Source organism: Peromyscus maniculatus, chromosome X, assembly GCF_049852395.1.
Source record: "Peromyscus maniculatus bairdii isolate BWxNUB_F1_BW_parent chromosome X, HU_Pman_BW_mat_3.1, whole genome shotgun sequence".
Lineage (NCBI taxonomy): Eukaryota > Metazoa > Chordata > Mammalia > Rodentia > Cricetidae > Peromyscus > Peromyscus maniculatus.
Genome location: NC_134875.1, coordinates 14,585,369 through 14,612,105, shown reverse-complemented (window position 1 = coordinate 14,612,105; position 26,737 = coordinate 14,585,369).

Sequence of the window (26,737 nt, the reverse complement as noted above, 5' to 3'; positions counted from 1 at the left end):
CTCAGCAACTTCAAATACATAACTCAATTTACAATTTTCATGCTGTAAAATAACATCTTTTGAATTTGTGATTTGGGTGTATATAAAATTTTATTTTTTGACGAGTCCTTTTAATCAGAACAGGTAATTTCCATTCCATTAAAACCTTTCCTGCTTGACTATGTGTAGGCCATAAAATAATTGTGGGAAGTAATCATTAGGGATTCTCTATGCTATAAGTGAAAGACTCTTATGTTTGATGTGATAGGATCCAAATTTGCAATGTTCTAGAAGTTTGGTTTGAGGAAAATTCATTAATCCAAGTTTCAGCTTCTAATATAAAGAAGATGTGAACTCTTACTTTACAGGGTATTCTCAGCATCAAGTGACACAATATAAACAGAGCTTTTGGTAAACTATGCCACACTATTTAGGTATGAATCACTTTAAAAAACAATATCAAAGCTTGTAACGAATGGAGTTAATATGCCTTTTCATCAGTCCATTTTATCCAAGGGGAACAGAAAACACAGAGGAGAATAGTTTACTTTAGATTAAGAGTAGACTTGTGGACTTGTAACTGCTGGCGTGCCCGCCGCCTCCTGTTCCTGTGTTTCTTTCTAATATGAATTATTCTAGTAAATAAGCTGTGGTAGGTCACACTATCTTTCAGCAATAAACTCTATAGAGTCTGCCACAATTTTTCACCATTAAGGGTACATGGGTATGAAAGTGTATTTACACTGTAATAGTACACTGAAAAATTGTTAAACTTTTTGCATATAAATTATTATCAAGTTACTCCTGGTCTCTCTCTCTCTCTCTCTCTTCTCTCTCTCTCTCTCTCTCTCTCTCTCTCTCTCTCTCTCTCTCTCTCTCTCTCTCTCATTTTCTGTTTGTTTATTTATCATGCTGACCCTCTTTTGTTCTCAGCAAAATTCAGTCTTATTTCATGGTGGTTTCACTCGACTGTAATTGGGTGCTATGCAATTTTGTTTGCTCTGCCCTGCAGTAAGAGATTTAAAAAGGAAGAAAATAAAATAATCTTGGAACCTGAGGAAACTAGTCTCTTCACTGATTACAAATTGCTATCTGTTTGTTGGTCAGCTCTTTGTTCTGGTTACTTATTCTTTCTAACATGCCTGCCTGCACAAATCACAAAATAGAGGGATAAAAAGATCTTTTAGAATCAATGTTTGTTGTATTGCAAACTCAGTAACCACACGGAACACAAAAGCCAAGGGCCTTAACAGTGTTTTGTTATTTTGCTTTATCCCTTATTATTTTGAGTATTTGAGTATGTCTTTTTATTATTGCTGAAGTGAAATTTTCATTGGAAAGGGAGATGGTGTGTGTGTCTGTGTGTGTGTGTGTGTGTGTGTGTGTGTGTGTGTGTGTAAATCACTAAGCGCATCAACATTGATCAACATTGTTTAAGGAAGCAATAGCAATATTTTATGATATAGGCCAAGGATATGTAATCTAGGATACTTTATAAATAAGCATTGATTCCTTCTGCATCTTCTTAATATCACCCATGAATGGATCACACAAACATATGTATTCCTCTTTATCATATTGGAATTAATAGCTTACACAAATGCTTTTGGATTATGGGAATTGACTTCACCATAGAATGATGAAGCAAATAGTTAAGTATGATTTTTATGAATTTATGCTCTTCATTCTTTGTTTTTCTTTTTTCACATTTTTAGGCATATTTAGTGTCCTACTATGTTCTGGGAATGGTAATGCAGAATTAGTAAATCATAAGTTTTAAAATGATAGAAAAGGACCAGACAGTAAATGAAATTAACTAATTTTAATCTTTTACATTATATTAATCACATTATAGTTGAGTAAGAACAATGTCTTTATTTGGCACATACTGAACTATTTATGGTTGTAATGATGTCTTAAGTGTACATTAAAACTAGGCTGAAGAAAAAAACTAGGCTGGAGAGATGGCTCAGTGGTTAAGAGCACTGGCTACTCTTCCAGGAGACCCAGGTTCAATCCTATCACCTATATGGTGGCACACAACCCTCTGCAACTCCAGTTCCATGGGATGCAATGCCCTCTTCTGAGTCCCATAGTCACCAACTAAGCAAGTGCTACATAGACATACATGAAGGTAAAACACTCATACACGTAAACCAATAAAAATAAAAATTTAATGAAATAAAATCTTAAAAATCTAGTTGTGGATAGACAAGTGAATAGATAAAGTATAAATGAAAAGATATTGATAAATGTTGAAGTTTGGTAATGGTTACATGGGAGTTTGTATTGGTGAAATTATTAAGGCCACTCCATGTAGTTAAAAGGAAGATTTATTCAGTGGGTAACTTACAAATGAAGGGATAGGTAGGTCGCAGGGTCTGGGGAAGATGTATCGCAGTCCAGCGGTGTTCTCTGGAGCTCTGCTCAGTCAACCTCCACCATCAAGGGTCCAGGAACAGAGAGAGAGCTGGCCCATCCAGATCTCGGGTCTCCAAGGTCCTCCCTTGGCCCCGCCTTGTAGGCGTGACAGTTGTTGAAACCTCAATGGAGGTTGGAACTTCCAGATTAAAGTTGGAATGGCTACCCACTACAGTTTGTGTTATTATCAATGTACTGGAAATGTAAAATGTTGTGTGAGGGAAAAAATTCAAAACTAGTGGACATAGAGGTCAGTTTTACTGACAACAGAATCTAAAGACATCAAATTATACCCCTCATACTAGAGTTACAGATAACTCACTTAATCCTCCCCAAAGCTTTTTAAATCAAGTGCCATTATTCTATTTTACGGTTCAGGCAATTGTGTTTTAGGTAAGGTGAGGAAGTGCCTCGTCCAGGGCACTAGCTCTGTGTCAGAGTCTGTAGTTTACTAAGTTTAACTTGGGAATTTCTGCTTATAACCCTATGCTACTCTGAGTCAAGAATAGCCATCTCCAGGTGCCTGACTTTGCTTTCCCTCAACTTTTCCCACTTTTTTTACACTGTGACCACAAACAAATGTATTAAAAACATATACAATGTATGAACATAGAAATTGTATGATTATACACATGTATGTATTTTTCTTGCTTCTCAGTGTGTCTCCCAAAATCATGATTGATAAACGACTGAAATCAGAGAGCAGAGAGAAATATTATGTTTTATGATTAGCCAGAAAAACATGTTTCCTTCAGGCATGCTAAGCATAAGGCATGATGAACAGGGTGCTAATTAGCTCTAGCTCTCTAGGCCTGCTGTCCTTTGTTGGAGGCCAAGAATAAAAGAGGTTAGACTGTGCATAACAATATGGTCCACTGGCCTGAGTACAAGGCTCCGTGTGGGTTTGTGCAGCTTGAGCATATGGACATTTTGCAACATTTACAGGAGGAAATATTTGCTGCTTCCAATGACTTCCTGTTGAAAGCCTTTCCGTTTCTTCCCACAAGTATTATTGGTTACTGCACACACACACACACACACACACACACACACACACACACACACATTTAAGGAAACTATTTCATTTAAATTGTTACAGCGTCTCTAGAAGAAAATATGACAAATATAATTAAAAAAATAGTGTGGGGAGAAAAAGCATTGATCTTGTGGTCAAAAATCTGAAGGTTGAGGACTCTTTTCCTCTGTGCATTAATTACACCTTATTCATAGCAAGGAAATTTTTACTTTAAACTAATGCAAATTAGGTCTCCATACTCCATGGAATTTCAGCTGCTTCTGTAGAGAAAGTTCACTTTCATACCCTCTGAGACCTCATTTTTTTCTTCTCTTCACAAAACTTATCCATCTACCTATCTTATCTCCTTTTTCCCAGTCATGTATCTCACTGAGAAAATGGGAGGGAACAGAGATTACTCTAACTTTTGTCTGTGAAATCTTCAAGCCTCTATTTTGCAATTGATAACGTGGCACACTTTTCATCAAAGGGCAGTCAATCCCTATCTCTTTCATCTATCCCAGTATCTTGCCCTTTCAGTTTATTGTCTTTCCCTTACATCAGTTTCCCTCCTTTGAGTTATTTCTGCCAGCACCCAGATACAGTGCAGTATTTCAGGTTTACATATTAGAAAATGGTTCCTGCACACTGTCTTTGTAACCATCTATGATATAGTTATCTGCTTTCCTCACTACAAAACTGATTGTAGGATTTGTGATGATTCAGTTTTTGCTTCCCAGCTTTCTTGCTGCTCCTTTCCTTTCTCCGTCCAGTCCGTGCCAGCTACCCTCCTTCCAGCCACTCTCATGTGCCCCTACTCTCAGGTCGATAGTCTCTTTTTCTTTTATTATTTGCTATATGTATATGTGTGTATAAGTATGTACAAATATATAGAGAGATACAACCTGCTGAGTCTGTTTCTGTTGTTTGTATGTATTTAGTTTTAGGGCTGACCACTCTGCATTGGACAGACCATATGAGGCTCAGCCCTAAGAGAGGCTAATTATCCTCCTCTTAGCTTTTCAAAATTTCCCCCCTTCCACGTAAACATCTCCATAGCTCTGGTCTTGTTTATGCAGTCATTTCTAGGAGATACTTTTACAACAGACTTCCTGGTATTTAGATGTTTATAGTCTTCCCACTTGCCTCTTCTGAGGTGTTCCCTAAGCCATAGATGTGATGTACATATATTAATTGTGACTGGTATCACCACAGTCTGTTGATCTATGTATTGTTCACAATTGTGGTTTTCTGTGATGCTCTTCATTTGCTGTAAGAGAAGTTTCTTTGATTATAGGTGGTAGCTACACTTATCTGTGGGTAAAAATATGAGATTTAGAAGGTAATAATGAATTATACTGCTCTACTAAATTGGTCATAGTAGATCCTTTCCTAAGGTCCATGACCTTTCTAGACCTGGGAAGCTGGCTAGGTTTTTATTACAGGCATGATTACCACCCTGTTGATTCTCTGCTTAGACAGCTGTTGGTCACCACCCACAAGTGAGTGCAACTTATTGGACATATCTTGCCATGCTAGTAATTATTATGGTTCATTGATGTTGCAGCTAGGTAGGGCCAATTAATTGTTTCCTTCCCTTGGCAGCTTGCATGGTATTCTCTGGAACCATGGAAGCTAGACCATAGGAAAGAGGCTTTCAGGGCAGACCTAGCTCAAGTCATCTGAGTTATGTATACAAAGTGTGTGGTGTCTTCAGTAGTAGGGGCTTAACCCCAATCTTTGAGGGGCAACCCAGGGTATATTGGTTGGATATCTCCTTTTCCCTCCTGTGGAACTTCCCAAGCAGAAACTGATTTGTAGCTATAACTAAACTGTGCCACTCATATACACATTCTGTTGAGCCTGACACCAATGTCTTGAAAAATAGATGCCAAAGTTTTTCCACCCCAAACTTCTTCTTAGGTTTTGTTTTGTTTTCTCTCCATGCTCCATTCTCATCCCCTTCACATAGCATTATCAACAGATGCTCAGATAGAGTTTGTGAAGAAGTGCAGTGGTGAAGTAGATTGGAAAGGCTGTTTTTGTTCAGACTTTATAGGCCTTGAACCCTCGGGTTTACTGACTCTATCTTGTAGGTCTCAAGTGCCAATTTTTTAAAGCTGTTCAGTTTAGTGGAAACAGACTAGAATATGGAAGACAGTGGAGGCCTGGTGCATCAGTTAAGTGCTTGAATGTTGTAAAATCATAGCACTATAAACAGAACCTGAATTAGAAATCTTGTGGGAGTTTAAATATAAAAAAGTAATAGACAATGAGAGACTTGACAGGAGCTGGTGAAAGAGTGACTATGAGGGATGACAAACAGAATTGTACTTCCTTATGTTTCTTAATCCAAATGACTTACAAGATAAAATGTTAATATTAATAATGAACACATTTCTCTCCAGGGACAGACTGACTGCAAAATTGGAGCTAAATTTACTTTTGTAACTGCACTTAAATTGACATTATGATGTATTTGTCTGATTGCATTTACGAAATAAGCACTGAAAAAATAAGTATTCGTGTATTCAGACTTACTGTTTCTTCTGTTTTGATCTTTGTATTGTACCAAAAGATCTCATTTTTGCCTTTTCTTTGATTTTGACCAAAGGTTTTGCAAGAGCAATGAAACTCTGGCCTACTTCTGTGGGCAGCAAGAGAAAGGTCTAGAGCAAAAAAAACCTGTATTGGAACAATAGATATAGTTTAAGGTGCTGTGAAGCTATCCCAGTAGGAACAGCAGTTGCACAGGTGTGGTTGAAGGTCACAGGAGACTTTGAATGGGGTACTCTTTCAACAAGCTGAAGTTGGTTGGAGAAATATACCAAGGAGCATAGAATTGAACTGGGAATGACTTTTCACAGACAGCCTAGGAAATAAAGCCAATCAAAGAGACAGCAGAGGTACAGGCAAAATGTTAGAGGGAAACGGGAGAGTGAATGACCAAGACATTTTCATAGCTATGATGCAGTTGTACTATATTGAATAATGAGAAAATGTGTCAAAAGAAATGAAGACTGGATTTTTGTAGTGATAATTCTCTATCTTAAATTCAGTGGAGTGGTAAACACAGAATTATTATTTGAAAAGATGTGTTGATGTTGAGCATAGTAGAGAATAAAAAAGGGAGAGACAAATAGTTCTAGGTATGGTATTATCAAGGAAAATTACTTTTTAAGTAGCTTACTATTTCACTTTGTATAAAAATGACATGTGCTTATTATAGTTTAAAAATACCCTCAAATTACAAAAGACAAAGTTTAAAAACCCACAATAATTGCAACAGTATAGAAATAGAAAAATATTTATTATTCTTGTTTGGATAAATATTTTCAGACTTTTTAATGAAGATACTAGGGAAATTGGGTTCCTGTCTTGGGGTTCTTAGTCTCTCTAACAAAATAATTTAATAATGGACCCCCCCAAAAATGAAGGACAATTAGAGTTCAAAAGAAAATCACCAGGGCAGGCAAGCTGTAAAACTCCAGGAGCTGTCTGACAGAGGAGAATGGAGTTGAGAAGGAACAAAGGTCATGTCATTTTAGTTGGTGTGGAGGAGGTCAGACACCTCATGGTGGGGAGGAAGGCTTTAGAGAAAGAAGAAGGAAGCCCAACTTTTGGGAAGAAATTTCAAGGTGTTAAGGAAAGCATGCTCAGAGAAGAGACAGAAGAAAGAAAGAGAAAAGTTATGCTTTTATTAAAGATTCAAAAATGTGGGGAAACTTATGACCCTACTTGGCTGTTGCATATAAGCTACTGCACTAGGGGTACGAATTCTGGGAAGGAACAAGTGCAGTAAATCATTAGATAACTGATTCTTTTGCCTGTCTATATTTAGTATAGCTCAAGGTGAGCCCACTTTCCTAGATGTATTCTCTTGGACAAATGAGTGATCTGATTCAATCTCAATGTCAGATTCCCTACCCAGGCCAGAGATTCTGGTATCTCAACCAGGTGTGTCTTCCTTTAACTCAAGTATTTCTAATTTTATTTTACCTCTCAAAACCTAATCTTTATTGTCCACATCTTAACACCAAACATGAATAAAAAATACTAGTTCTTATATGTGTGGCAAAACATAAAAATAAAAATGATACCAATCACCCAAGATTATGAACTCAATCTCCCACCTTGTTAGTTAGCACTTAACAGGAGATTCATGCATTGGAAGTCTTTGGAAGGAAAGCTCTCTACAGTTAACTCAAAGCAATTGCACCCTCTCTTAATCATGGCTAAGTTGTAAGGCTCTCCATCTCCTGCACTCAAATTTTCCTGTCTGAGGGAGATCAAGAACAGTTTCATTGGATTTCAACTTGTCACTTAAAAGTTATGGATGTATTCTGAGCTGCAAGTTGTATTCATAATTCAGAATATTTACAACAGCCCTCCCAGAGTTTGCATCATATTTATTTCATTATGTAGTAGTAGAGTAGGGCTAAAGAAAGAGGCACTAGATTAACCTATGAAAATTGCCAGTTGGCTGGGGAAGATTGGAAAGTCCTCCCTACCAGTGTTACACTTATAAAAACATAGCATACTTGTGAAAAGCTCTGTAATCTTTGGATTCCAGAGAAGGTAGGTGCTATGTAAATGATCTTGATGCTTAGGCCTCTGAGCTTTTTTAATTTAGATGCTGCTCTAGCTCATAGCTGACTTTCATTTTATGAAGTACCTTTCTCTTTCATAATAAATGGTGTCTGTTTCTATTCACTATTGATGTGACCTTGGTCCAGTTTAGTGTTGTGGGAAACCTCAATGGGTACCCTAGTGACTCACATTTATATCTATAACTGGATTCAGATCTCTGCCTGAAACTCTCAGCTGAAGGATCTATCTTTGGACTCTATCTTAAACATGGCATATCAGAATTTAGGCTTTCATGTAAGTTCATTGTCTCCCAGTGGCCAAGCAGAAGGACAATAAATAGATTATCCATGTTATTACACTCAAAGAGATAAGTTTAACAAATCAAAACTCTCTTCTGTCAAAGTCATCTTGACCATGTACACTGCCGTATTTTGATTCACACTATACAATGAAATACTCACAAAACTCTTGCCTTGACTACATTAGACTGAACAACAACAAGAAAAAAAATCTCTAAAGAACTAGCTTGCATTCAGGTTAGATTCAAGTGCAGGTATGGGTTTAGTTCATTCATCAAGGTTAGATAGTAATGGAACTTAAGAAACTTAAAAAACTACTACTTAAATAATTTTGAAAGAGTTGTGTATATGTGTGTATATACATCATTGCATGGAGAATCATATTGTATATTATTTGATACCTTGCTTAGTTTTATTTAATTATATGGTCTATGTGCAAGTATATATTGATTTTCATAATGATTTTTAATGGTAATATAATGTCCCTTAATTGTTTTTTCAATGTTTTACTAGTGACTACTTAGGTTGTATCCAAGATTTTGCCTATATAAGGAACATGGTGGAAAATTTTCTTCATACATGCATATTTCTTATAAAGTTTTCATTAATTTATTTTTAAACCAACAATGAATGAAATATTTTTATTTATTTATTGTTAGTTCTTGTATCAGGGTTCAAAACACTATAGTGCACAAGTCAAATATCAGCTGCCAACTTTTTTTCCCCCAAATAGTTGTACAGGAATATACTCCTTCACTTTTGTGATGTCTTTCAGTGCTTTCGACTTCACTTGGTAACAGCTGAAATGAATTACCTATTTATTGAGTGAGCCTATATGGCCCATGTGTACCAGTAATACCTGGTCCTGTGTAGGAAAGGTTTGTTGATTCTTTTTTTTTTTTTTTGCAGGGATGGGTGTACAGACAGGATTTCTTTGTATAACAGCCCTCCTGGCTGTCCTAGAACTCTCTTATATACTAGGCTGGCTTTGAAACTCACAGAGATCAGCCTGCCTCTGCCTTCCAAGTTTTGGGACTGAAGGCATGTGCCACCACACCTGGCCAGTTTGTTGATTATTGATACAATAAAATTTGCTTATATTTAAACTTAATATAAGGAGTATTTTAACAGTAAATCATCATGGTAAAGTTGACTGGGATTAAGAATAGCTATTGAAGCTATGGAAACCCATCTCTTTGTGAATATGAAATGAAGGCCACCATAATGGTAAGTAACATCATTCTGTATGATGTTGTACTGTACTACATAAAGTGGAAAAGTGAGCTGTGCACCAGCATTTATCACTCTCTGCTTCCTAACTGGGGGTGCAATGCAAGGTAATTTGAATGAGATGTCCCTCATATGCTCAGGCATTTGAATACTTAATCCCCCATGGTGTTCTTGTTAGAGATAGTTTATGAGGTGTGGCCTTGCCAGAAGAAGTATGTTACTTTGGGAAGGCTTTGATGTTTCAGAAGCCATGTACCATTTCCAGTGTGTCTCTGTCTCTTGCTTCTGGTTCTCAAGATGTAAACTGTCAGCTGTTCCTGTCACCATTCCTGGTGATTGCTGCAATGCTTCATTGTCTTGATGGTGATGGGCTCTTATCCCTCTGGAACCGTTAGCCCCAGATAAACTTGCCTTCTATAAGTTGCTTTGGTTATGATGTTTTATCACAGCAATGCAGTGGGTAGCCATTCCAGCTTTGATCTGGAAGTTCCAACCCCCATTGAGGCTTCAGTAATGGTCATACCTACAAGGTGGGGCTGAGAGAGGACCCTGAAGACACAAGATCCAGATGTGCCAGCTCTCTTGGTTCCTGGACCCTGGATGCTGGAGATAGACAGAGCAGAGTTCTCCAGAGAACACCGCCGGACTGCACCACACCTTTCCCAGAGCCTGTAACCTATCCCTTCACTTGTAAGTTACCCCACAAAATAAACCTCCCTTTTAACTATATGGAGTGGCCTTAATAATTTCACCAATACAGCAATAGACAAGTAACTAATATATAGTGTGACTTATGCTCCTGCCTCAATAACTTCATCCCCATAATAGACTGTACCCCCAACTTGTTAGTCTAAAACCCTATTAAGTTACTTGTATTGTTACTGTGACAAAATCTCTGACAAATGCAATCTCAGGAAGTTAGTCATGATGGCATCAGCTTGAGGTAGCTGTTTACTTTGCATCTCTAGTAAAGAATCAGAGAGGGATGAATGATGCTCCCCAGCCTTCTCTCTCCTTTTCATTTAATCCAGGATCTCAAAACATAGAATGGTACGGTACAGAGTTTTTCCTAAGAAGAGGCTTCTACGTCAGGATGCAGGGTGGCCACAAGGGATGGGATCAGAATATTAACATTTGTCTGTTTTAATTATTATAAAAAGAGGTGAGTTGTGGGAGCAAGTGGGGGAACAAGGGTGCTGAATTCTCGAGGCTACTTCAAACTCAGCGCCTTTCTCTCTCCCTCCTTCTGTTTTTCCTTCCACAAGGTGTACACCCCTGGACCCCTTTCTCTACCTTCCCCTGTCTCTCCCCTTCTTTCTTTCTATCTGCCTCTTCATCTCTCTATTATAATTAACTCTTCACATGGATGCAAAAAAAAAAAAAAAGAATGACATGGTACACATTTATGGTGGGTCTTCCTCCTTTGAATAACACAGTCTAGAAAAATCCCTCACATGTCCAGAGATTTGTTTCTATAGTGAGTCTAAATTCTGTCCAATTGACAGTCAAAAGCAGGTTTTCAAACCTTACCTCCATTAAGTTGCTTCTTGCCAGTTATTTTTTACAGCAAGAAGTCGCCGATAGAAGTATCATAACGCATGAGTGTTTTGTGACTTGATTTTCTTCCTTACATCTGTTGATTCATCCACAACCAAGTTCTGTTTTTTTTCCAATGAGAGATTTTTAAAATTGCTATTATTATTATTACTATTATTTATTATTATTTTTTGCATCCTGACTGCAGTTTCCCCTCTCTCCTCTCCTCCCAGTCTCTCCTCCCACCTCCCCTCTGCACACTCCCCACACCCTCTCCTCCTCCATTTCTATTCAGAATAGAGCAGGCCTCCCATGGATTTCAGCCAAACATAGCATATCAAATTGCAGTAAGACCAAGCACCTCCCCTCATATTAACAAAGTCCTATTTTCTAATACTTACATATCTTCTTATAAATCACTTCATTATTAATCTCAGAAAAATGTATACATGTTGGACTTTTATTTTTAATTTACCACAAATATTACATTTTTATTGAGTTAGCATTTCAGCTAATAACAGCATATACCTTATTGAAAATAACATTAATTTGGGCCAAATGATACATAGTGAAGTATTAACATTTATTTAACATGCATTTCCTCATGAGTTTTGTGGAACTATTTCTGCCCCTTGTTCACTCTTATAAACATAATTAATAGAAATTGTTGGAATGAGGCAATCTTAATTATCAATTCTATTTTCATTTTTTGCTTTTGTTTTTAAAAATCAAAATGACAAAGAGAATTTTTTCCAAAAGTATGAATACACGATTTGAAGGAGACTCTTGAAAATGATCTTTTATGGCAGTTTCTGTCTATTCTTTGCTGTGTTTGATAGTCCTAGTTGCATAGTTGATAACTGCCAGTTATTTGGTTTTCTTAAAAACAAAGCATCAGAAACCACCTTGTTTGTAAAAGGATTTTCTAACTAGTTATTGGAATTGTTTACTTAGGATGTTGTGGGATTGTAGTGCTGTTTTACTCTTGTGGTTGGGACATCTTTCTCCCTCCTCAGTACTTTTACTTGCAATTATAATACTTTGTTTAATACCCAACATTTCATATGTTTCTTTTATATTGGTTATACACCAATAAAATACTGGGTTTCAAAAGGACATTTTTACATATATATAAAACTTTGAGCATATTTTTCCCCATTTTACACTACACTCCCATTTCTCACCCCTTTTCTTCCTGTTGATTCTTTCCTGGATAATTTGTTTCTACTTTCATACTGTACATACATACAAAATCTTTGAATCTACATAAAAATTTAAGTTTGCTAAGTAGAGAATATTTCTGATCGTCTTTGTGAGTATGGGGTGCTTCTTTCGCTCTCTTGTCTTTTTACCTGTATTTAATATAGAACTCACTTACAGAAAGCACACAAACAGGTTGCATGCTATAGAATATTGCCACCCAATCTTAAATCCTTCTGTATTGTTCTTTCCCATCCCCCACCCTCACCTCCCTCCAACTAACTCAATTGAGACACCTGTCTGTCATTATAGGGAACCATTAAGTGATCAAAGGAGAAACAAAACCAAAGTCAGATGGACAAAAGGAAAAAAAAAACACTGCAAAGCAAGGTCTGGAAGAAGGTTGAAGGAGACAGAATCAGATCAGTCGCACCATTGCCAGCTATTAGACTTGGCAATAGGAGAGTTTCTCTTTAATCCACTTAGAGAAAAAAGACAGAAAAAACACATTTCACCAGTCATTTAAGCAATGTTTTATTAGAGAGAAAAACAAGCTGTACTAAGACTTTCCTGCTAGATGCACATAGTCTCTCTCTCTCTCTCTCTCTCTCTCTCTCTCTCTCTCTCTCTCTCTCTCTCTCTCTCTCTCTTGCAGGAGATGAGATCATGTGTCTGAGTAAGAGCTGTTTAGAGGAGGGTGGATTTATGCACAGGAAGAGTGTGAATAAGATTTTCAGAAGTTACAGAAAAGGAAGTCCCAAGGAATCAACACATTTTCTTTGTAGGGCTGTGGTATTTTGTTTTGAAAGCTGAGCTTGGAATGCTAGTGTCATATATCACAGTGAATCTTATTGATTCCATTTTTAAAATTGCACCTGCTAGGGAGTCATTCCAAAACACACATACCAAATTAAAGCACAAAAACCAATAAAAACATAACAAGAACTGAATGCTGCAAACTCAATTGCTTATTAAAAAACCATTAGCCTTAAAATGTTAGCTTGTCAGAAAACAATTCCTTTCTACTAATGTCAGCTTTGAAGGTCAGCTAATTGGAAATATATAGAATTAGGACAGGCAGGCAATTCAATAAAACAGACCCAGCCACAGAAGAATCATAGCTCTAGGCCCCACTGGTGGAATTAGAAAGGCATTATCAAGCGCATGCCCACAGATCAGAGTTCCCATTAAACCAATGATAATTTCCATATTTAAAGTTCACCTGTAATAACTTAAGTCCCCCTTTAAAACATACAGTGTAATACGATATTTTAATGTCTTTTTAAAGAATATACTCAAAAGACTCTATTTCCCTCTCTCCCTCACCCCCCCCCACCTGTATGTATGTGCATATTCATATGTATTGCAGCACTTTTTACAACAGTTAAGAAGTAAAACCAGTCTAGATGTCTATCAGTAGATAAATGATAAAAAAAGATGTGGCACATATGTACAGATGATAGAATTTCTCAACTGTAGCAGAATCTTAAATGGTCTTATTAATAAGAGCAAACCCGGAGCCAGGTATTGGGGTGAATGCTGGAAGATCAGAGAGACAGACCAGGCCACAGCTTCCTCACCTTGCCAATTCCTCAGCTGATCCTGTTTTCTTAGACTAGAAGCCTCTGAGTCCTCATCCAAGTAGATCTCAGCTGAACTGCTTCTCAAAAGCCTGAAACCCTAACAAGCCAAAAGCTTCTAGTTGCTGGTCTTCACGCCTTATATAACTTTCTGCTTTCTGCCATCACTCCCTGGGATTAAAAGGCTCACTTTCTGGGATTAAAGGTGTGAGTCACCATGCTTGGCTGCATTCTTGAACACACAGAGATCCAGGTAGATCTCTGCCTCTGGAATGCTAGGATTAAAGGTGTGAGTACCATCATTTTCTAGCTTCTCTATCTAGTGGCTGTTCTGTTCTCTGACCCCAGATAAGTTTATTAGGGTGCACAATATTTTGGGGAACACAATACCACCACACTCAGCCAGAAAGAAAAATGAAATTTGGATATTTGCACGCAAAGGAATCAAATTGCAAATAATTAATCAAAGAAACTTAGTTTCAGAATGACAAACACCTTTTGTTTTCTCTCTTATACAGATCTTAGATTTGTGCATGTGTGTGTGCACGTGCACATGCATTCCTGAAAGCAGAAAGAGGAGCAGGGAGAGATGCAAATGGGAGGGGAGGGGGAACCAGAGAATAAATGGAATACATGAGGCACAAAAATAGAAAGGGAAACTATCTGCTAATTTGTGTTTTTGAGTTTGGATTTATGTTGAATTGTGAATGATTATTGAAGTCTTAATCAACATTCACATTGATAGGAAAGAGCCAAACCTGCTACTATCTTTTGTCCTGAAAGAAATGTTTATTATAAATGCTTTAGGCTCCCTGAAGGCTTGAGAGAAGAGGCCTTCGAAACTTACGCTAGTGGCAGTTTTGCTTTAGATCCCCATGGCTGGGAGAGCTGCAAATTGACTTGTTGGGGAGTTATCTACAATATTATTGAACAGATCATGAAAAGGAAACAATTATATTTCAAATATACTCTTTTTTTGCTATTAACTGAATCATAGAACTTAAATTAGGTGACATCCAGCCTGGTACTTTCTTACCATTCCTATTCGGACAGAAGACTGAAGATCTTTTCACCAAGCCATGACATAACCAGAAACAAAATGGCAGTATAGATAGTATTCCTATGAAAATTGATTTTTTTATTGTTTATAATTCTGTTATAGTCTTCATACATTTTGGTCCTAAAATACTTTAGTCTTTGAGTGTATATAGTGGTATGCTTAAAATGACCTTGGTTGGATCAACTACAGTTGTCAGAAATCTCATTGAAGTTGAAGCGGGTCTGAAGAGATAGGAGATTAGGAAGAAAGCAGCATTGAGCTCAATGACAAAGGTTTGAGTTTCCTGAACACTTCTCCGTTCTTATCATACTATACTTCTCTTTCCTATAAACTCCACAGTAGCCTTCTCCTCTTATTAGAAAATGGCTTTGAGTTATTTATGTAAACCAACTATAAGGTACAGATGAATTGGAGGCACCATAAACTCCATCTCTTTCATGTAAAATTCTATCTTCCTCTGTACCAGCTTGGTATGCACATGTGATCTAAATTGTTCCATCTCTACTACAAAGTAGAACATTTTGTGTTTTATGCTTGCTCTTTAATTCTTTGTTCCAGTAAACACACTGAGTCATTTTCTCTCATTTCTTTTCAATAACTTCATATAAATTTGGTTTTGTCCTCACTTCATTGATACCTCTTTCATTTAGGACATTAATATGATCTGTGTTACTAAAACCAATGGCTGTTTAACCATTTTCATTTGTATCCACACATTAGCATCACTTTTCTTCAAGGATAGAGATATACTAACATTCCAAAGCCTTTGGAATTATTCCTCAATGCCTGCTATTTCCAATAGTCTTTTAAAATATGGCTGTTTGGAGAGATTAGCTTAGCACCCAACACAACTAACTCTATCTATCATCCCAATAATTACTGCTTTCTGTTGCTCTCTTTAAGCATTCCAAATGTTCCATCACAGTAATTATAGCTGTTGAATTGTTTTTGCTTTGTACATATGTATTACCTACCTTTTATAACATATGAATCTTTATGTGGTAGAGGTCAATACTCCATTTGTTGCTATACCACCAGAATCCAGCATGGTGTTTGACACTTTATAGTTATTTAGTTGACTTATTGAATGGCTTGGCAGATGGATGAGTGCGAATAGTCTCACAATCTTTTTCAGTAGTCTTGTTCAAAAACCCATGCCAGTTATCTGTCTCTGAAATGATTCCAACCCTGTTTCTTCCTTTCAGTCTCTGCATCCGTTTTCCTTGCCCTGATCGCAATCACCTTTTGCTTTAACCATTTAATGAAACTGATCACACACCTGATATCTTTTCTGTTCCACAGTTCAGCTATTTATTGATTTTATGAGCTTTATAATTTATATGCTTTGTGAGTTATAGCATCATAAGCTTCTTTCCATTCTGAGTTTATTATCTTGCCTGTGTCCTTCAGTTCTGCTTGTGGGTCTGTTGCATAGCAGCTTCCTGAATTCAAACTTTCCCTCCAGGAATGGCGTTCATGAGACTCAGGAGACAATAGGTCATATGTTTGGGAAAGTAGAAATTTTCAAGAGATTTGAAGGTTTCTTGCAAACTTTATAAAAGGAGTAAAGAATTACCAGGGGAAGAGACACTGAGCAGTAAAGCTGTAGATAGGACATTTCCTGGACCTGTGGAGTTGCCTGGAAGTTGTGCTCGCCTGAAAGAGCTCCAGGCTAATGGCTGTCATGTGTTGTCACCCATGTTGAGGTTGGCTTTTCAGTTACACAGCTTCATTTTTAAAATAACTCCTGCTATGGTAAGTGACCCCTCACCTGTACTTCCGTTAGAAACCCTAATAAAAGTGTATTGCTTCTTCACATTGGATTCTTGTACAATTGTTAACTTGGCCTGGCCTGGGTTATTGTTTTTTGGTGTTTGTGTGTGTGTTTTACATTCCCTAGAAGTGTCTGTGGTACAACCTCGTCCTGATATTGAACCCCAAGTATATTACTCTTCTCTTCATCATTCCCATTGCCATTCATTTATACGACATTTTTGTAGCTTTGCAAAGGAATCCAAATGGCCAGATATATAATTTTTTTATTTTTAAAACTATTTCATAATCCTTCATAAAAACAATTAGCAAGTAGCAACTTATATAGCTTAATTTCCTTAAATTTAGCAGTTTTCAATCCTGGCTTTACTTTAAGGTAGCCTGTGGTATTTTCAAACATCTACTGCTTGAGTTCCATCTTCCCTCATATATTCTGATTCAGTTTGTCTGCAGGAACTCAGGTACATTATGCTTTTTGAATTCCCTGTGGTGGTTAATCTTTACCGTCAATGTGACTTGATTTAAATCATCATGGAAACAAACCTCTAGGTCTGTCTGTGAGGGAGTTTCTTGATTGGGTTAATTGAGGTGAGGTTAGCTCCATGCTAAATATAGATGGTACTAGTCCTTGAGCTAGGGCTGTGGTGAATAAAAATATGTGAGCTCAGTGTGTGTATTTATTACTTACTGCTTCTTGGCCTTGGATGCAATGTGATCAGCTACCTCAAGCTCCCACTGCTGTGCCTATGCTGTCATGATGGGCGGTACCTTGTAACTGGAGCTCAAATAAATCTTCCTTCTTTAAGGGGCTTTTGTCAGACACTTTGTCCAAACAGCAAGAAAGGTAATTAATAAAATTCTCGTGGGAATTTTGTTTGCTGCCAGTTCTGAGAATAAATTCTGCACGTGTAAAATTTCCATTTGAGGTCATTTTAAGTTACTTAGAAGCAGAAAAATTAATACAGCTGTTCAGGAGCTTTGGTTTTATTTTAGCATTACTTGTTTTTCTCTCTCATGAAGCTATAAGCTTAACATGTGAGCACTCCACGCTCAACCCCCACAGTGAATGCAAGCAAATCTCCACACTTACAGAATATCAATTAGTATTCCACTGGGTACTAGCTATTCCAGATATATTTTTAACAGTTGGAGAGGATTGACATGCCATGTGTAATCTCTATCAATCATGGTCTAATCTCTGAGTAAACAAAATGCATGACTGACATTTAGACACTTCATGCTTTATCCCCTATGATCTTTTTATCTTCTACTTTCATCTTATACCAAGCCCCGATTCTCCTTCGAGCTTATGCACCAGTCACACTGAATTATGACATAATCCTACTAAGGCCAATACTATTCAGGCTTTTATGTTCCAGGCGCATGCTATTTCATCTTTTTGGGCTTACTTTCCCTTATCTGCCTAAAAATTGATAATCATTTTCCCATATCAATTGGTCATATATATACATACTCTGTGCATTCACGTTATATGATTTTTATTGCAAAAAGCATAGCTTTTTATATCTTCAAAGGACTCTGTGATTTAATACAGTTGAAGATCCAGTTTCCCCACTTCTGATTAAATGTGACACAATGGAAGCATACTGAGACTTCAGTGTCTCCAACTGTACCATCCAAGTTCACTGTCACACATATCCTGCCTTTCTAGCTTTCCATAATATTTTCATACTCTCTTTAAACATAATTTGTCATTTGTTTCCCTTTAATCTAAGATTTCAGTGATGCAGGGCAATATCTTTTTAATCTTTTATCTCCAAGCATAGCACAAAATCCATTCAGTTGTAGTTACCTGGGGAAAATTTTTGAATCTCAGACGAATTTGCCTGTAATGTAAAAGTTATAATATACTGAAGCTTGGTAAGCAGCAGTACTTGTTTGTGTCTTCTAACTTTGACTCATATGCTTCAACATTTTACCAGTAATTTCATTTTTGGGTCATAGTGTGAACATTAGTAATTATAAAAAGAAAGTGAGGCATGATGCCTCAGACCTATAATGTGGAATTTGGAGGGGTAATGCAGGTTGACTTCCATGAGCTCTGGGCAAGCTTGAGCTGCATAGTGAGATTTAGGTTACAGAGTGCTAACTTGTCTCAAAAAACCTGATTTGCTCCAATAAAATGCCAAAAAAAATTAGAAGTTGAGCTGTGATAGATTGAATCTGAAGTTGTGTAATGTACACACACATAACTACTATTAGTGAGGCTCTGTCTTCTTTCCCGAGCTTTTCTTCAATATTTTAAGTATATGTTATGGAAAGACAGTAAATATGTTGTCATCAAATTATTTTTAAAGTACATCAGAGCTTAAAGAAGATTATGTTTAGATGACAAGGCTAGCACTCAGCAAAACAGATAAAATACATTAATACAACACCAAAATTTCTAGACACTGGGAAGAGAAAATTGTTTCCAGAAGAAGGAGAAAATATGCTACCAACAAAGATTGAAGAATCATATGGCTTAATGATTTTCAACATCATTGATAAACCAGATGGCAATTGAGTGATGTTTTGAAAATTATGAAGGAAAGTGATTTTTTTTATTCTTACGTATCTGTGTGTATTTATCTATGTGTGTATGTATGTATAAATTTATAAAGACAACTTATTGAATTCATTTAGTGTTGCTCATATGTGTTTAGGACTGACCTCTTGAGATTGTTGGGTCACCTGCTGGGGGCTCATCCCAGGAGAAGACCGATTCTGCCCCTCTCAGCAACCATTAATTACCTGTAGCTTCTCATCTAAAGGTGGTACTTTCTGAGAATTCTATTATCCACACTGGCATGTCAATTAGTGTTGTCATCTTTAAAATCTTATTTAGGCAGCCATACTGTAGAGATTTCCTGGGGGTAGCCTCCCTAGCATATGTAGAAAACACTAGCATGCAGCAAATATCCTGGTCCCCTAGTTCTTTAATCTTTTCACCCCGTCTTGCACAATGTTCCTTATGCTTTGTTTTTTTTGGGTTATGTTATTGATGTATCAACTGGGGCAAAGCACCTCACAACTGGTTTTTTGTTTCTTTTATGTTTTTACCAGTTGTTGATTGTTGTAATAATGTTATCTGCTGTGAAAAGAAGCTTCTTTTATAAAGGGTGAGGACTTATATCTGTAGATATAAGGATAACTATTTAGAATGCAGTTAGAAATTATGCTGGCTTAAGAAAATTGGAAAAGTAGGTTTTCCTCTAAGACCCACTGCTTCATTAACCATAGATAGTGGGTTAGATGAACAGTGTCTGGTATGAATTCTTTCCTATTGAGTAAGCCTTAAATCAAATTAGCTGTCTGTTGGTTACTTCCAGGATATAAGTGCCACTATTGCATATTTCCAAATATCTTGCTGCTATAGTCATTGTTGTGGTCCATAAGTGTTACAGCTGGGTAGAACTATTGATTGCTTTCCTCCCTTGGCAGCTTGCTTTCTCCCTCTGGAACTATGAAAGCTAGTAGACAGGGAGGAGGCTTTCTGTTATTAGATTTCTTTTGAATTGTGATAACTTTCTTTTGAAAGACTCTTTTTCTTCTATCTTTATTATACCATGTCTTTATTTTTACTTTCTTTCTTTGTATTTGAGACTTATAAATGAAGCCCTCCCGACCATCACCCTACTATCTTGTATCTGTGATCTCTCATTTGATTTCTGATATATCATATTGTACTAAAACCAAAATGCATCTTGAGTATTTCTTCCTTTTTAACATCCAAAATAATATCTTTCATCAGATCATTGTTCTAGTTAGTGTTACTATTGCTGTGATGAAACACCATGACCAAAGAACTTGGGGAGAAAGGATTTATTTGACTTGTGCTTCCAAATCACTGTTCATCATTGAAGGAAGTCACGATAGGAACTCAAGCAGGGAAGGAACCTGGAGGCAGGAGCTGATGCAGAGGCCATGGAGGGAGTTGCTTATTGGCTTGCTCCCTATGGCTTGCTCAGCCTGCATTCTTATAGCTAGCACCCAGGACCACCAGCCCAGGTATAGCACCATCCACCATGGACTGGGCCCTCCTCCGTCAATCACTAATTAAGAAAATGAATTACAGCTGTTTCCTATGGAGGCATTTTCTCAATTAAGATGCCCTCTTTTCAGATTACTCTAGCTTGTATCACATTGACACACACTATCCAGCGCATACATATTCACCAATGGTTCCAAGCCTCATTACCTTCCTGTGTTTTCTATCTTGATCAATGACAAATTCTAGGTAATTAAGTTAGCTGTTCAGAGTTGATTTTCAGTCCCTATTTATCCTTCCTAATCTTAATTATTTAGTCACTGTATTATTTTGGTATTGCTACTAGGACAAATTAATGTAGACTTACCAGTTTTAAACAATGCAAATTTGTCACTTTGAAATGCCCATTATTAGAAATACATATTATGATTACTGGGTCAAAATTAAGACATTGGTATGACAATATTTCTTTATGAAGACTCTATGACAGCACATTTTCTTCATCTTTCCAGTTTCTAGATACTGTCCATATTCCTTGACTTGTATTCAAAACATGTGATGGATGGAAGAGCCTTTGTCATATATCTAATTCTAACAATCTTCCATAGTCACTTGTCTCTCTGACCCCAACTCCTTGGCTCTCATCCACTGTCTAGGACTCTAATGATTATACTGAGACACATACAAATAATCCAAAAATTGTCTTTCTATTTTAAGTCAGCTCATCTGAAATTTTAATGCAATCTGCTATCTAAATTCATTTGTGGTACTTAAGACAGTATCTTTACTGATTCTGAAACTCAGAGTGTAGACAAATTTAGGGGATCATTATTCTGTCTATCATAGTCCCCAGGTCCTGTTTCAGTAACAATGTCTTGAATGTTTCCTACTTTGTTCTTGCTGTTGTGGCACTAATACACACTCTTAAATTTGTCACACAGATTAATGTAGTGCATTGCAAACTAATTCATTTCCACATCTCTGATATCTTTATCTTTTATTTTTCCTTCTGTTAAGTTTCAAGGATTCACATACTAGAATAAAAGGTTGGGTCATGCTAAACTCTACTTAAAATCTTTTAGCAGAACATATAAAACCATTTATGTCACAACATCTGACATCTTCATTCCCCATCAGTCAGATAAAAACACTTGCCTTTTCTTGAATGAACTATGCTCTGGCAAGCTTTTCATTTTATGACTATACTTCTTGAAATCATATCCCCGAATTTCTCCATAACCATAGTCTGCCCATTTTCTTCTCACCTATCTCCAGTAGTCATTCTTGAATGTGCTTCTACCAGTTGATGGGTGTTTCATCTGTGTTCCTCTGGTATTTTTATATGTATTTATTGTTATATGGAACTATAATTATTTACCTTTACTAACCTATGATTTTCTCACAACTCCTCTTTAAACAGTTATTATAGGTAATTTTACTGAATATACATTATATATTGGATGCTTCACTGGGTTCTTTAAAATGTATTGATGTTTATCTGTGTGTTTCTGGCCTGAGGGTGGGTACATACTCATATGGGTTCCCTCAGAGGTCAAAAAGAAGATATCAGATTCCTTAAAGTTGGAGTTATAGATGGTTGTGAGTAGCCTGATGTGCATTTCAGCAACCCATTTCTGGTCTTCTGCAAGAACAACCACTTTTAACTGCTTCACCAACTTGCCTACCCTCACTGAACCATTTTTAATAGTGTCTCTATTAATTATTTTACAACCTTGAAGGTTAATATTTAAGCATCTATACACACAAACACACATACAATAAATAAACAAATAGATAGATAAATAAAATCAATTTAAAATATTAGAGGAACTAACCAGAAGACAGCTTTCTATTGTTCATTTGAAGTGATGGAACATTTGCATATTTGCAATCACTAAGAAAATTTTCAAAATTGTGAATCTTAAAAACACACTGTAAATAAACCAAGTTGAAATTGTAGAAGAAGATCAAATAATCTACACAGAATTAGAAAACAGGAAAGAAATAATAAAGAGTACAATGAAATGTTTGAGCTTGATGACATGAATTATTTAGATATGCCAATTAAAATATTAAGATTGGAAAAGTAGATTAAAAATTCCAGTCCAGTTATTTGTGAGAAACTCACTCCATATTCATTTCATTTCTTTTGTTTATGTCTCTATCAATGGGGTTGCTAGTAGTTCTAGTTTTCATTTTTGCATGAACCTTTATAATCTTTTGTGCTAATGCATCTACTAATGTACATGCCCATCCTAGTTGTCAGAGGTTCTCATTTTTTTGCATAATCTGTAGCACTTGGTGCCTTTTGTCTTTAAAATTTTTAAATTAGATATAATTATATCATTTTCCCCTTCCTCTTCCTCTCTTCAATCCCTTTAAATGCTCTTTCTATTGCTTCATTAAGAAATTGTGGACTCCTTTTTGTTAATTGTTATTGTTACATATATAAGTATATACTTACATGTGAATGCATGACTTTTTAATAATAGTTAATAAGTATCTTACTGAACTAAGGGGTAATGGTAAGTTATATTATACTATCCTGATAATTAGTGATGTTAAACACATTTTTGTGTGTTTGCAAATCATTTGTATATCTTATTCTGAGAAACATCTATTTAGGTCTGTTGTTATTTTTAAATGAAATTATTTGAATATTTGCTACTGAATCTTTAAAATTCTTATTATTCTAGATCTCAATTAATTATTAGATGTATTCTTTTCACACATTTTCTTCCATTATATAGGTTCTCTTTCTTTACTTTGTTGCTTCCTTTGTTTTAAAATTTTTATAAACTTTATTATTTAAAAACTTGCAAATGAATAAAAAGATTGCACTCCTAAATTAACCAGACCTCAAGTCTATCCAACACAATAAACTTTAAGACATTTGGAATAAGCATTTAGAACAGAAACTGTGGCACTTCACATTAAACATTACACTTTCAGTATTGAATATATTTTATGTACTAATCCAGCTCCAAAAAAATCAGGATGTGAATGGAAAAGGAGGTGGAGAGGATGAGGAGGAGATTCTGTAAGCAGAATATATTGTTTGGAAAAAAATCTATTTTCAATAAAAGAAAAATAGAAAAATATCTTTTGGAAAAAATTCACAACAGAATTAGAACTAGAAAACAAATACCTTTCTATCTTTCATAACTTGTTTACTTCCTGCACTCAGTACTTTGCTTTTAAGTTTGACATAATCCAAATGCTAATTTTTGCTTTTGTTTCCCATACTTTTGTGGTCTTGTTAAAAACAACAGCATCAACAAAGAAACAAACAAAACTCCCTTCTGTTTCCATTGTCTTGAAACATTTGGTATATGTTTTCTTTTAGTATTTAATTGATTCAGATCTTATATTTAAGTGTCTTTTGTTTAAAATGTTGTCTTTTCTTCACTTCTTGATGTTATTTCTGTAGCTAAAGAGCTAATAAAGACTACGTGGCTGGGCTTTATACTTCAGGCATAAAATCACACCTATTTGGGGATCTGAGGCAAGTGGATTGTGGGTTCAAAGACTGCCATAGCTAGAGAGGGAGTGCATAGCTAGCCTGAGTGATAGAGTGAGACTTTGTCTTAAAATTAAAAAAAAATAATAAAAACCTGATGAAGCCCATTGGTGGAGTATGTCTTGGGTTTGACACCACCCCCCAAACCACAAGGGGGAAAATGTGGTATGTATTGTGATGTATTTTTCTGAAAAATACTTCTTGCCTTCACAGAGCCTGAACTTCTTTCATGTGTTCCCAGAAAATTAACAATTTGCCTGGAGTTCATTTAATATTATGTACTTAATCTGCTATTCTACTGTGTTCTCATCTTGTTTAAATTTAATCTGTCTTTAAAATAATGATGTGACTAACCTTACTATGCCTTGGATTTTCCAAGCAATCAGCTTTTACAACTTAAACTAAATGTATAGCTTTAATTTTAAGTTATATATTCTTCCTTTCCCTGACCCAGAATAATGTGTTTTTTTTTTTTTTTTTTTGTGTGTGTGTGTGTGTGTGTGTGTGTGTGTGTGTGTGTTACTAATCATTTGCTCAAATCAACCAATTGGTTAAAAGAAACCTTAAATAAAACAAGTTGAATGAAATATGTGGATATGAGTTAATGACAACTGTGTGAGGTTTTGAGTGCTATTCTGGGTCACTTTGGGTTAGTAGAGTAACTTCTTTCCTTGTAACACTATGTGGTAGGTTGAATAAAAATGTTTCCCATAGACTCATATATTTGCATGCTTAGTCCCCATTTAGTAAACTATTTGTGAAGGATTAGGAGGTGTGACCTTGTTGCAGTAGGAGTGACTCTATTAGAGGAGGTATGTCACTAGAGGTGGGATTTGAGGTTTCAAAAGTCCACACCAGTCCCAGTCTCTCTCTCTCTCTCTCTCTCTCTCTCTCTCTCTCTCTCTCTCTCTCTCTCTCTCTCTCTCTCCCATGCCTGCAGATCAGCATGTAGCTCTCAGCTACTTCTCTAAGATCTTGCTTGCCTGCCTGCCACCATATTCCCCACCATGATGACTAACCTTTTGAAGCTGTAAACAAGCCCCCAATCACGATAGATCCAATATGTGCATTAGGCAGGAACCACAGACTGCAGACAGAAGGCCCTATGCTTAATGTTGTTGGATCCTAGCAGTTCCCTCAGGGGAGGGGGTGAGAAAGCATGGTGTCAATTGCACAGACACCGGGAGTCAGTTGAAGCAAATAATGAACTTCTTTATTAAATAACAGGGAAGGCCTTATATACCCTCCTCCCAGCAACCAGTCTGTGTGGTCATTCCTCATTGGCTGGGCATGATCAGGAACTCTGATAGTGCCTGTTGCTAGGTCCTGAGGCAGACTCCAGGTTGGCTCATAAGGAAGTATGTTATGTACATGGCTTTGGCAACTGCTCTGAGTCAATTTCCTTGACCCTATGGGCCTGTCCTACTACAATGTGGGACTTAAATTAAAAAGCTTCTGTAGTGCTAAGGAAATAATCCAGTAAAGGAAAATCCACAGATAGGAAAGAAACTTTTCCAGCTATACATCAGACAAAGAATAAGACGCTCAATATATAAATAACCCAAAAAAGTAGTTGACTAACACAAAACAGACTCCACATATGTGCACATGCCTGTGCATGTGTGTGCTTTTCTTGTGGTTCTTTTGTTTTGCTTTTTATCTTTTTGATTTTTGTTTACTTGTTTCTTTTGATATTTTCTGAAAGAGAGAAAGAAAATGAAGTTGGATGGGTAGGGAGGTGGGAGGGTCTGGAAAGAGTTTGGGGAATGGAAATACTATGATCAAAATATAATGTATGAAAACAAGTCAATAAAATGTTAACTAAAAATGACAAAGTTATGTGAGCACGAGCCAGTAAGAGAGCCAGTGAATCAGTGAACATGTAAGCAGCATTCTTCCACAGTTTTTGCTTCTTTTTCCTGCCTAACTACTTGCCTTGACTTTCCCTGCTGACCTGGAAGTGAAGTCCAAATAAACCCTTTCTTCCTCTAAGTTGCTTTTTGTCAGAGTGGTTTATCAGGGCAATAGAAGATAAATTAGAACACTCCTTAAGGCGGGGTATAAACTTATGAGGCCTTTCTTCATCCATGATGAAAAATTGAGGAGCCTCATTTTGTGTAGGTAGCCAAAGCTGTGGTGGGTTCATGACTGCAATGGTCATATTTTGTCTAGAAGATAGTATTTCACAGTGCTCTGAGTAAATGGTGTACTTAGAACACATTTTACTTTTCAAAGCTACAAGGGATAAGATAAGATGGCCATTTTATCTGCCATTTGCCTAACACAATGCCATCCAGATATTTCTCATAAACTGACTAATAGAATACCAGACAGTCTAGGTTAATTGATTTTACCATAATTGTATATTTTATTACTTGGCTAAGACATACAACCCAGTTTTCTTGGTTTCTGTATTCTCTGTCAAATGGGTTTGAGTTTGATTCTTTCAAGTTAGAATAGCCCAAATTTACACCTAAAAATATATGCATTCTATTCAAGATCATGTAAATGGATATTAAAGTTCCTGAGATATTATTTTTACC